Source organism: Lissotriton helveticus, chromosome 3_2, assembly GCF_964261635.1.
Source record: "Lissotriton helveticus chromosome 3_2, aLisHel1.1, whole genome shotgun sequence".
Lineage (NCBI taxonomy): Eukaryota > Metazoa > Chordata > Amphibia > Caudata > Salamandridae > Lissotriton > Lissotriton helveticus.
Window position 1 is genome coordinate 200,318,614 of NC_136062.1, and position 12,870 is coordinate 200,331,483.

Consider the following 12,870-nt stretch of genomic DNA (forward strand, 5'->3'; position numbering starts at 1 on the left):
GGCCTTATTTTTTCCAGAACGTGCCCCCCCACGTTTGCATTGCAGTCTGCGACTGGCTCTAACTGCCCTTGAGGTCAGTTTAGCCGGTGGATCATCCTCCACGTCTTCTTTATCATTATTTCCTTCAACCTCAATGACAACCTGTGCATCTGAGCCATTAACCACGTGTTGGTCAGTATCCCCCACATTCAATATGCTCACATCAATATTGACAGTTTCTGGGGAAGCTGGTTCGTGGAGATCGTTGTTCAAGTCTATTAACAAGGACTCATTGGTTTGTGAGGTGGTGGGTGGGCTCATGGGCTGAAGAATAGGTGATTGGGACAGACCTAGCGATTGTCTACGTTTGCTGTTTATTTTGCTAACCACTTGAACAAGGTAGTTCTCCATGGTGTTCTTTGGTGTTTCGGATGCCGTGTGATGGTTCTTTTTACGCATAATTTTGCAAAGCTATGTGAAAGTCTTATACCCACTGCTCAGTTGATAGACAAATGTCGCTCCCAAGATTAAAACAAAAAGTCTTACTTCAAACTTGTGCAGATATCCAGCTGACTCCTTTACAAAGTCGTCAGTATAATTGTCTGTTGTTGGAGTTTCCACGTGGGCCTCCTCCGTATCCCTGGCTCCTGGGCGAATCGATAGAAGCTGAGTAGCCTGCTTGCCGACCCCCGTCTGGATGGCTAGGGCTCAGGAGGCGGTCAACCAGCGTTTGAAACACCACTACTTGCTGTAGACAATTATAAAAAATGATGCCCTGTTGCACAAAGGGATAATATTAGAGGGGTGGCCTAGCCTGGCCGACTTGTGCCGATGAGGGCCGTAGAGGGCCCGCCCTTTGCCCGGGCTTAGCCCCGGGCGTCCCGCTCGCGTCCCGCGCCGCGGGTGTGTGCTCTCTTTATGCCTGTCTCGCGCTCTCCGTGCGCGTCACCCAGCGCGCCGCCGCGTGGCCTGCTGGGTGTTGTGGTTCCCGGAGCGGCGGCGCGGTTTCAATGGCGGATCGACTCTTGGCGGTGTCGGCTTCTCCGTGAGCAGGGCGGCGTGGCAGGTAAGATTAGAACAGGCTCCCCCCGCTTTGCCGGTGTGTGCTCTCTTTATGCCTGTCTCGCGCTCTCCGTGCGCGTCATTCAGCGCGCCGCCGCGTGGCCTGCTGGGTGTTGTGGTTCCCGGAGCGGCGGCGCGGTTTCAATGGCGGATTGACTCTTGGCGGTGTCGGCTTCTCCGTGAGCAGGGCGGCGTGGCAGGTAAGATTAGAACAGGCTCCCCCCGCTTTGCCGGTGTGTGCTCTCTTTATGCCTGTCTCGCGCTCTCCGTGCGCGTCACCCAGCGCGCCGCCGCGTGGCCTGCCGGGTGTTGTGGTTCCCGGAGCGGCGGCGCGGTTTCAATGGCGGATTGACTCTTGGCGGTGTCGGCTTCTCCGTGAGCAGGCCGGCGTGGCAGGTAAGATTAGAACAGGCTCCCCCCGCTTTGCCGGTGTGTGCTCTCTTTATGCCTGTCTCGCGCTCTCCGTGCGCGTCACCCAGCGCGCCGCCGCGTGGCCTTCCGGGTGTTGTGGTTCACGGAGCGGCGGCACGGTTTCAATGGTGGATTGACTCTTGGCGGTGTCGGCTTCTCCGTGAGCAGGGCGGCGTGGCAGGTAAGATTAGAACAGGCTCCCCCCGCTTTGCCGGTGTGTGCTCTCTTTCATTCATTTGTCTTCTGCTCCACCTTGAGTGCCACATCCCAACTTGATGCACATAAAGTAAACAGTTACAGCTGTATGTTGTTCTTTCTTATCCTTCCTGAGTGTAAACCATGAAAGTTTATATTGGTGTTATTTTACGAATGGATACACTGTATTGTTAATTATTTATAATGACTTAAGTAACCACACTAAATGATATTGTTTGTTTGTACTACAAATTGTATTACAACTATGCCACGTTTCACTGATGTTCTTCTTGCTTGTTTGCTTTTAGGTGCACAAGAAAAGAGACATCACCCACAGTACTACCAGACAGAAGGCCTGTGCACAATGATGAGGAGGATGACAATGGCAAGGCAGTCACGGTGGAAGGTTACACAGAGGAGCCTGACATTGCTATTCAACCTGCTCCGAGGGATGTGGCACAGGTAGCACTGCCGCCAGCTCCCATACTTGCAAAGCCCCAGCTGAGACCTGCGCCAACCCCTACCTCAGGAGAAGTAGAGAGACAATCGACGACATGCCCACTTACCTCCAGTTCTTCTTCAGGCATTGGTAGTGGCACAGTAAAAAATTACTCCTCTCAAGTTTGGACTTTTTTACAGTTAGCAAAGAAGGGGGCACATTGCAGTATGCACCATTTGACACACAAATGTTTATCGCGGTAAGCCTGGTACACATTATGGTGCTGGAGGCCAAACAACCCATATGAAAAAACACTACTCATTCAAGTGGGAGGAGCACCTTAAAAAATTACTGAATGTGGTATTAGGGCATGTTTAGGCAGGAAGGGTCCTAAGAGTGGAACCACCCAACTGCACATTTTTACAATGGGAAGCTGGCCAAAGTTTTAGTGCTGGACCTCCTCCCTGTTTAGGTGTAGCACCAGCGCGCATGCGCTGTCTGCAAAACGTTTTGTCTTCAATACAAACCACGTTTTTCCTGCCTCCTGCTGCCATATGTTCAGTCCGCTATCGCTCTTCTTATCTACCTCCTAACTCATTGGCTCGGCCAATGGCTCACTTCCATTTAAGGCTGAGGAGCACGGGCCAAGCGCAGGTTTCTTCTGCATGCATTCTCATTATACCTTTGAGAGTACTCCTTTTAAATGATTTCTTTCCACCCGTTGCCGTAGCAAACTTCTATTGCCACCGCTACCTCATCTGCTTTGTAATTTTCCTTACCCATCCAGCTGCCAGGGAGCGTCCTGCAGGAACCCATTTTCGCTGGAGAGACCAACATCCAAGTCAGCCACACCTCGCAGCCCCTCTGGACGGACCACCACTGTGTGCACTTCACTTTCAATGCCACCACTACCACCGCACCCACACCCGTCCCGCGCCCACCACGAAGGAACTGGAGCAAGATCACAGAAGAGCACTTGAACACCACCCTCCTAGACCCCCATTGCGTGACGACCGATGCCAACTCCGCAGCCAAAGAACTTCACCACTGGATTTCAAGCTGCATCGACAGGCTCGCACCCCTCCGCCCCGTCAAACAATGCCCCCGGCAGGTCGCCTGGTTTACCACCGAACTCCAAGAAGCCAGATGCTCCTTCAGATGCCTCGAGAAAACCTGGCGAAACCAGAAATCCACGGATGTCCTGAACAGCGGGAAACGTCGTTTACAACGCGGTCGTTACATCGCGATGCCATTACATCGCGGTATTTAGAACGCAAGTCGTTACAGCGACTTGCGCTGGATGGTGCTCTAGGACAAGGAATAGTATAATTTACTATCCAACACCTTCCCTACTGTATGTAGACTGGAGCTGGAATAGTAAATTATACTACTCCTAAGTCCAGCGCCCTCCAACGCAAGTCGTTGTAACCACTTGCGTTGTAAAAACCGCGATGTAATGGCATGCGATGTATTAGCATGCGTTGTAATGTCATACAACCCTGAACAGCTGTAGGAGCGCCCTGAAGGAATACCACCAGCTCATAAGGGAAACAAAGCGGACTTTCATTAAGATCCACACCAATGCAACCAACTCAAAAGAGCTTTTCAATGTCATACAGCAATTCACCCCCAGCGAAGCAACAGACGTCACACCATCCCAGGAACTCTGCTACAAGCTCAGCTCCTACTTCCATCTGAAAATCAAGGCCCTCTACGACAACTTCAGCGACCAGATGACCGGCCACCCCTCCACTCCCCCACTCCCCCACCAACGAGCCGACAATCACAACCTGGAATCCTGCCACCACCGGACACACCACTGCGACCATGAAGAACATCCACTCAGGAGCCGCCACGGACCCCTGCCCACCGCACATCTTCCACAGGGCCATTTCCTCTGCCATTGCACCCAAATTGGGACAGACCATCAACGCCTCCTTCGATTCCAGCATCTTCCCTGATGACTGAAAGCGGGCAGAGGTTAAACCCCTCCTCAAGAGGCCCACGGCCGACCCAACGGACCTGAAAAACTACCGGCAAACTTTCTCCTCCCCGTCACTGCCAGAGTCACAGAGAGACTCTTAAACGCTCAGCTGACTTCCTTCATTGAAGAGAACTCCATCCTAGACCCCTCCCAGTCTGGGTTCCACAGCAACCACAGCACCGAGACCGCCCTCTTAGCCATCACCGGCGACATCCGCATGCTACTCGACCAGGGCCACACTGTAGCCCTCATTCTCTCCGCTGCCTTCAACACCATCTCACATCGCACTCTCGCAGCCAGACTCCACGACGCTGGGGTACGAGGAACCACCCTCAAATGGATCCAACCCTTTCTCTCCAGCAGAACCCAGAGGATCAGACTCCCTCCCTTCCTCTCCAAACTCACAGAGATCAACTGCGGAGTACCCGAAGGATCATCGCTCAGCCCCATGCTCTTCAACATCTGCATGACCCACTCGCCGCCATCGTCAGACAACATGGGCTCAGCATCATATCATACGCCGACGACACCCAGCTCATCCTTTCTCTCATGAAGAACCCCGAAGACACCAGACGGCTTCCAGGAAGGAATGAAGGATGTTGGGGCCTGGATGAAAGATAGGTGCCTGAAGCTCAACTTGGAGAAGACCAAGGTCCTCATCCTCGGACCATCCACCTCCGCTTGGGACAACAACTGGTGGCCCTCCACCCTCGGGAGTCCATCCACCCCACAGACCTCGCACAGAACCTCGGCATCATCCTTGACTCCACCCTCATCATGACCCACCACATCAATGCTGTCGCCAACTTTCAACTGTCTTCACACCCTCCGCAAGACTTTCAATTGGATATCCCCTGAATGCAGATAAACCGTCACCCACACACTCATAACCAGCAGACTGGACTATGGCAATGCCCTCTACGCCGGAATCAACAGAACTCTCATACACAGGCTCGAAACCATCCAGAACTCCGCAGTCAGACTCGTCCTCGGGACCAAGCGGCACAAATTTACGTCCCAACACCTACGTGACCTACATTTGCTTCCTGTCGAGAAGAGAGTAACCTTCAAACAACTCACCCACGCCTACAAATCTCGCCACAACATCGGACCCAAACATCTCAACGAGAGAGTCTCCTTCCACGTACCCAAAAGGAACCTCCGCTCCGTCAACCTCGCCCTGGCAGGGACCCGCGCGCATCCGCCGAAGCAGAGCAGGTGGAAGAGCCTTCTTCTACGTCGTGGCCAAGGCCTGGAACGAGCTCCCCGTCGACATAAGACGCTCCCCCACCCTGCGCACCTTCAGGAAGAACCTTAAGACCTGGCTCTTCAACTGACCGGAGCTGCTGCTCCCCCCTCCCCTTAGCACCGTGAGACCCTCACAGGTGAAAAGCGCTCTTTAAAACACCTGATTGATTGATTGAGAGCTATATGCATGGGCACTGTGCTTTATGTTTCAGCACGGTGACCGATTTTTGCTTGCACCCCTTCTGCTTTTTACTGTTCAGTCACTGTGCGGACCTTCATATTTTCAGCCATTGGACACAGCCCCGGGATGCGCCTCTCGAGGAGAGCACCCCTGTTGGTTTTACTCATGCTCAAAAACTCATCTGCCGAATGGAAAAGATTACCCGTGAAACCAAGCCTCAAACTTTGTATTTTCTCATATTCAGCAAGAAAGCTGTGTGCTTAGACTCGTAATGATCTAGAGAATAGATGGCTCCTTAAATCCTCATTCCAGGCCTGGAGCTGGTGGCAGGCAGTGCCGCAGGCAATTCACCGAAAGCGCTATTCTGAGCCAAGTTCCGGGATAAATAATTGGAATTGCGTTGGAGTGTAATGAGATGCCACTCCTGTTGTTCGGCGCAGTATCCATGGCTAGGCTTACTGCTCTGGGACACAGAGACACAATGTGTATTAACTGGGTTCTCCAGGGAACACAGAGGGCTGTGGAGCGGAGTTAAAGGTGTCAATACCTATTTCCTTATGAAAAGTAAACAGTGAAATGAAACTGAGCTCGGTCTCTGTGGTGCTTGTACAACAGATGTCGCCTTGCTATATTACACTGTTGGAGCCATTACCGCTGTTAAGTATTACACTGCTCTAATTTGATAAGTTTGCCTTTCACCCTATTTTCCAAACTCTGCATCGTTATTGCCATGTGCCGCAGTTCCCATTTTTCAGTACGTCTGTATTATTCTGTGCCTATTTTTGAGGTCTGGCATTAGTCACAACCTTTTCATTTTACCGGAGGGACACACATTCTATAACTATAGGAGCTTTCAGTCAGCTCTCTTTATCCATTGTGCTGTTGTTTGGTCATTCACATTTTTCTCCCACAGACTATAGTAAACAAGCATTTACAATGCAATAGGTATCGCAACTGAGACATTTTGAACTATTGCCATTGTAAATGACAATGCCTTTTATTTATGATTTAAAAAAACCTGCAATAATAAAAGGCATTGTCATTTACAATACCAAAAGCTCAAAGTTTCTAAAATGCGAGACCTATTGCATTGCAAATGCTTGTTCTTTAATGGAAGGAGGGGGAATCTTAGAATGTGTGGCAGCCATCTGCCTGAAATGGATGGTACCAATTTGGACCTATTTTGCCAGAGTTGCTGTTCCAACACTGCATCATGATTTGCTGCAGTTGTTTGGACAAACTTTGAAGCAAAGTGTTGTTCACACCATCCACCTGATTACGGTCATGTAGATTACATGTTCATCACTGTTCACTGAATCTCTTTTGCAGGGGTAAAGCAGACAATATTTGCAGTTATTGACCCTGAAGAAAATTTTAAGAGTGTTTGGCGGCATGCAACAGTGGCCATGTTTGACATGGAGAAATCACATACAGCTGTAGACATCTTGGAGGAATTTTCGCAGCAAGGTCTATGACTGGCTGCGGCCCATAGGTCTCAGAACTGGATTTGTTGCCACAGACAATGGCAGTAACATTGTCATGGCCATGTTAGATGAAGGCTATTTGAGGGTCCTGTGTTTGGCCCATTGCACCAACCTTGTGGTGCAATACTTCCTCAAAAGGGAAGACTTAGTAAGCAACATACTGGCCACCTGCAGAAGAATCTGCACTCATTTCAGCCATTCTTTTAAAGCCCGGTAGCAGTTGTGGGTTATTCAGTGTAATAATAGAACACCAGTTAAAGCTCTGATACAGGAGGTGTCAACAGGATGGAACTCGACCTATTACATGTTGCAAGGTCTGTTTGAGCAGCACAAACAGATCAATGACTATGTCATTCTAAGATGAGAGGATGCAGTTGGAAAAGCAATGACTTTGGATGTGGACAAATGGGGCCTAGTCAAATGCCTGACACAGATGCTACTCCCTTTTGAGGTTTTCACACTAGAAGTTAGCAAGGAGGACAGAACGCTGGGCCACGCTATCCTGTTGTTGCATCTCCTACAGAACCAGGTAAAGAAGGTGTCTGCAAGGTTCGCCCCCTCAGGTGTGAATGAAAACACAGAAGAAAGTAAACACAAGGAGATGATGGACGGAGCGCTGAAACTTTTCAGACTCTCACCCCCAGTCACAGATCTGGGTTGAATCCATCATTGTTCTTTAGCTGACTTTGCTACCCCAGTTCAGACACAGCTATATGCAAATCAGTCTTGACCCTTTGCCTCATGGGAACAGGCCTAGACCGGAAACAAGCATCCTGGGACCGGTTTTGGGCTAACAGCCCTTATCAGCCAGGCTAGCTTGAATCCAGTGGCAAAGTGATCAAGGGACCCACATCTGGACATACCGGGCAAACCACATGGTTTGCATATAGCTGGGTCCGAACTGAGGTGGCAAAGTGAGCCAAAGAATGATGATGGATTCAACCCAGATCTGTGACTGGGGTGAGTGTCTGAAAAGTTTCAGCGCTCCATCCATCATCTCCTTGTGTTTGCTTTGAAAACACAGAAGCGCATCCCTTGGTTGAGACCTTAATCCTTCGCTTGGCTTGTAACACAAGGCTGAAACATGACATCATCTTGTTCGAAGAGTACATCTGTGTCACACTACTTGATCCTTGGTACAACAAAATTCTGCCCACTTTCATTCCTTTTTCTGAAGTGGAAATACAGGAGGTTGATTGTAGAGCAAGCAGGAGACTTGTAAGACAAATGGGTGGAGCTTAGAGTCTCACACCACAATTCTGGGGTGCTGCCTTCAATTTCCAGAGAGAGCAGATTTTTCTGACAGCAGCCAACAACACCATCAAGCAGAACACCGGTAACAACAGCTACAGCAACAGAAGGACCAGACAAAACCTCTGCATTGTATTGGTTTTAATTGGCAGGGCTCAAGTCCAGTGCAGTAATGATGGCCAAACAGGTTGAGCAAGTGGCAGCACCAATGACCATCCACAGGATGTTCCAGGAGTATCTGTATCATCCAAAAGAGATCTATGTGGATCAAAATCCATTGATATAGTGGTATAGGAAGATGCGCCAATGGCCAGAGAAAAGCAGGCTGGCAATAAAGTATCTGGATTGTCCTGTCACCATGGCATCTGCTGAGCGTATGTTCAGTGCAGCTGGTGTGGTTGTTACAGTGAGAAGGACCAGCCTCTCACCTGAAAGTGTGGAGAGAATGACTATGATCAAAATGAAGCAACATTGTATACCACACAATTACAGTGTTCCTGAAACAGCACAGGAGGAGGAGGATAGTTGGTCAGAAATGTAACCAAGTGTGTTAGGTGTTCAACTTCTAGGTGATCCACCTGAGTTTGAGGAAAAAAACTACTTCCTGGACTAAGTATGCCAGTGCCCCTATAGAAAGTTTTAATTATTTGTCATTAAATTTCTATCTTAGTAAAAAAAAAAGAAGTGGCTAGTGGAACATTATTATTTTTGTGTCAGATTTATGCTATGCCACCATTTTTGTTGTCATGTTTATTGCTGGATTGCAGTTATACCAGTGTGGATTGAAAAAGTCTCCAATATTCCTTCATGCCATTAGAGACATTTACATTTTACATTTACATTTATTTCACTTGTAAAGCGCGTAATTCACCCGAAGGTCTCAGAGCGCTGGGAGCAGACAAGATCCTTGGATTTCAGCAGATTCAGAGGGGTTTAAGAGTTTGGAATACTAAGGATTAAAGAGACAGGTTTTGAGCCGTTTCCGAAATCTAGCATGATCTGGCTCTTCTCTCAGAGATGTGGGGAGGGAGTTCCATGCTTCTGGGGCGGTCTTACTGAAGGCTCGGTCCCCGTTTCTGACCGTTCAGACTCTAGGAATGGATAGAAGGGCTTTACTGGAGGAACGTAGAGTCCTAATTGGGATATGGGCTTTAAGTTTCCTTTCCAGGTAAGCTGGTCCATGTCCATTTACTGCCTTATGAACCAGACAGCAGAGTTTGAACTTTATGCGTTTTTTAACGGGGAGCCAGTGCAACGTTCTGAGACATGCAGCTGACGGGGTGCGAGGGGGAAGGTCTAATACTAGCCTCGCAGCAGTATTTTGAAGAACCTGAAGTCGGTTTAGTAGTGACTGATTGATGGCTGAAAACAGGGCGTTCCCATAGTCCATCCTGTTTATAACCAGCCCTTGGACTAGGGGCATGCGTGCTGAGAGCGGGATCCATTTAAAGATCTTCCTCAGGCTACGTATCTGGCCGTAGCTATTTCCAACTGTTTTTTTTATATGTTCAGACATAGTGAGCTTGTTATCTAGGACTACACCCAAGTTCCTGACGTATGGTTTGGGGGCAGGGCAAGTGCCCAGGGCGTCAGGCCACCAGTCCGGTGACCAGAATTGGTCAGCTTTGCCAAAAAGCATGATTTCGGTCTTCCCTGCGTTCATCATTAGGTGGTTTCTGGTCATCCACTCTTGTATATTGGTCATACAATTTTTGAACCTATGTTTAGCGTCTTCATGGTTTTGGCTGATGGTGACGAGGATTTGAGTGTCGTCAGCATAAGATATTGTCCCAAAACCGCTTTCTCTAATGATTTTGGCCAGAGGGGAGACATAAATATTGAAAAGGGTCGGGCTTAAAATAGATCCCTGTGGGACACCTTTATCATTATTATAGGAGATAGAGGTATGATCACCAATTTGGACCCTTGATCGTCTATTATCAAGATAGCTTGATATCCATTTAAGAGCGTTTCCTTCGACACCAATCTCAACAAGGCGCTCTAACAGTATGCGATGCGAGATGGTGTCGAAGGCCGCAGATAAATCCAGTAATACCAGGATGGCTGATTTTTTTGAGTCTAAGGATAACCTTATATTATCCACAACCTCCAGCAGGGCTGTTTCGGTGCTGTGGAATGCCCTGAAACCAGATTGGGATGGATCAAGGAGTTTATTTGATTCCAGGTGGGCGACAAGTTGTTTATTGATTAGGGTCTCCATGACTTTCCCAAAGAGTGGCAAAAGGGAGATAGGCCTTTAATTTGTAAATTGATAAGGGTCTGCGTTTGGTTTCTTCAGAATGGGCCTGATTATTGCTTCTTTCCAATGGTCAGGAACAACGCAATGTTGTATTGATTGGTTAAAAATATTAGTCAAGGTAGGGATCAGAACTGGAGAGATTTTATGTATGACTTGTGGCGAAGCAGGGTCGCCCGGTGCTCCAGATTTCATTTTCAGCAGTGCATGATTTACATCCTGCTCAAGACAATGCCTGCCCCCATTGCATGCCTATTGCCTACACCTTTTAGCATCACTTAGACTAGACGGTCCGCCCCAGAAGATTGTTGATTTACAAGAGTGCCTGCCAATACCAAATTCCAATGTGTTGCCTAAACTTACCTTCCTTGGGTTCAAGAGTTAAAACTACAACTATTACAACAGTGAGTGAGTGATTTTGTGAGCAATGATGATGATTGATGATTCATGTGGTGGCAGACAGTGTGAAGGGGTGTTGAACTGCAATGTAGGAACTTGTCTGAGATGATTGAGTTACAATGTTTGGGGCCTGAGTGATGGGCGATAATTTTTTCCTGGAGGTGATTGGCCTTTACAAACGTACTAATTTAGCGAAAATGAAATAACGTTTATGGTCCACTCCTATGATCCTTCTGTTTTTTCATCATCTAGGATGGTTGCCCCAGACAATCCTTTGATCTATAAGACTGCCAAATTCCAAACTGTTGCTTGCATCAAAAGGTGCTTGGATTAGAACAAGTAACCATTGCACCAATAAGTGATCAGATTATCGAGTGACTGTGAGTGATGATTGATGTGGTGGCTGACAGTGAGGGAGGGTGTGTTGAACTGTAATACTGGACATTTCTTGAAAGGATTATTGACTTGCAGTGTTAAGGGCGATGAGCGATACATTTTTTCCTGCAGGTGATTGGCTCTTTCACACTTAGCTAGACTTAATTGCAGGGCTCTCTCCTTTTTTTGGTTCTTTCAAGAGCAGTGCACTACACGTCTATCTTGCTCGGGTCATGACTAGGGGTGGGTGGACATTTCCATTCCGCCCACGGCATGAGCGAACATTTGCACTTTCCACCTTCCGCAAAGAAGGCGGAAAAACGGGGCAAATTTCCACCCATTCGGGAGCGGAACGGAAGTTGCCCGCCCGCCTCCTGCTTCCCACCCGCCTCCCGCCCACCTCCTGCTTCCCACCCGCCTTACGCCTGCCTTCTTAAATTAAATGTAAAGGCTAAATACACAACTTAAATCAAACATACCTTATTGTGACGCAATCTTCCCCATCGCTGCTTCATCTTTGGAAAGTACGCATACGCGGGAGCCTGCGCATGCGCAGTCCTGGCAAGGACAAACCACTTCAGGCATGCATTTAGATAAACTATAATTTCCCCTTTATTTTTTTTACAAAGATACCCACTCCCTCCACCCACACAACGTACCCACCCCTCCCCCAAGCAAACTGAACTAACCCAATCCCCAATGTCCCATCTGGTCCACTTCCCCTTCCCTTCCCACCCTCTCCACCCAGCCACAACAAGTCCCCTCCACCAAAACAAAATATTAAAAAAGAGCTAGAAGAGGGCATTATGGATGCCGGCCCGGTTCTACTCCATTGTGGTGAGTCGGCCGTAAGTAGATGTTGGGGAAAATAATGGCCTGCACTACAGGGAAAGGAACGGGCCATATAGATTGTATTTGGCACATTCGTCATTGTGTACCCCATACGCCAAACTTGACATCAAAACATGCACCTACTTCCACTTAACTCTGTGGCCTCGCCCACCGCCACATATTATTTCCAGCAAATTAATTCGCTGGGCACTAATCAAGACAAGGAAATTTGGCTTACTCTACTGTAGGGGAGGGTAGAGGGATTAGACAGGTAGGATAGAGCTTTTATGATATAGAATAGAGGGGCTACTACACTGATCATCGATTCGGCATCTTTGGCTTATTCAGTCACTGTAAAAGTCAAAAGAGAATAATCTTCTGAACAGGTGTAAAATAAATCTGTTATGGGAAACTATTAAATATTCTGGAATCCCTTCATATGGTTTAAAAATAAATGTGGCACATGCCAAGAATGGATTTTCCAAATTGGTAGGCTGGAATGGAAGAACTTAGGAAAAAATAAAGGAGTGAAGTACTAAGAGGTGACTATGTGGGCGAAGGTAAACAACGCACCTTGTGTGTTCGGTTTGCAATCCATTGAAAACATTATAAATGCTGCATTTACTGAAGCAGACGCACATTGTACGACCAACACTGCAGTCAAAAACTGACCCATACTGCACTTTGGTCATAGGTGGCAAAAAATGCCATAGGCTGGGAGGTGGGATACATCTGGCTCACTTACAAATACAAGGAGTCAAGGGAGTAGAGCAA